Source organism: Galeopterus variegatus, unplaced genomic scaffold (assembly GCF_000696425.1).
Source record: "Galeopterus variegatus unplaced genomic scaffold, G_variegatus-3.0.2 Scaffold3128, whole genome shotgun sequence".
NCBI lineage: Eukaryota > Metazoa > Chordata > Mammalia > Dermoptera > Cynocephalidae > Galeopterus > Galeopterus variegatus.
Genome location: NW_007729239.1, coordinates 140495 through 141275, shown reverse-complemented (window position 1 = coordinate 141275; position 781 = coordinate 140495).

Sequence of the window (781 nt, the reverse complement as noted above, 5' to 3'; positions counted from 1 at the left end):
TAGTATATTGAATATATCATCCCATTCCTTTCTAGCCTTTAGGGTTTGTGCTGAGAAGTCTAACCTTGCATTCCTGGAATACTTGCAACTTGGTCTTTTATATTTTCTATTTGTGTGTTCATTTATCTTCATTTTTTGTTTTTAAATTTTTTTCTTTTATTATTTTGGTTTGTAAGTTGATCTTTTTTATACACGGATGGGTTTCATTTGCTAATATTTTGTTCAGGATTTTTGCATCCATGTTCATGGGTGAGATTGTCTAGAATTTTCCCATATCTATTTTATTTTGTTATCAAGGTTATGCTTGCCTCATAAGATGAATTAAATATAACACTTTTTCTTCCAGGCTTTTGAAGAGTTTAAGTTTCAAATTATTTGTTTCTTGATTGTTAGAACTCACTGGTAAAACTATCTGGAACTGGTGTTTTCTTCGTGGGAAGACTTCAAACTATTTACTCAATACCTTAAATATCATAGAATTATTCTGGCTTTCTATTTTATTATTTTATTTTATTTTGTCGATATACAATGTGGTCAATTATTGTGGCCCATTACCGAAACCTCCCTCCCTCCTCCGTCTCCCCCCTCCCTCCCAAGAATGTCCTTTCTGTTCACTTGTCATGTCAACTTCAAGGAATTGTAATTCTTGTGTCTTCTTCCCCCCATCCCTGCGTTTTTTTGTGTATTTTTTATTTATTTTTAGCTCTCACAAATAAGTGGGAACATGTGATATTTCTCTTTCTGTGCCTGACTCGTTTCACTTAATATAGTTCTCTCTAGG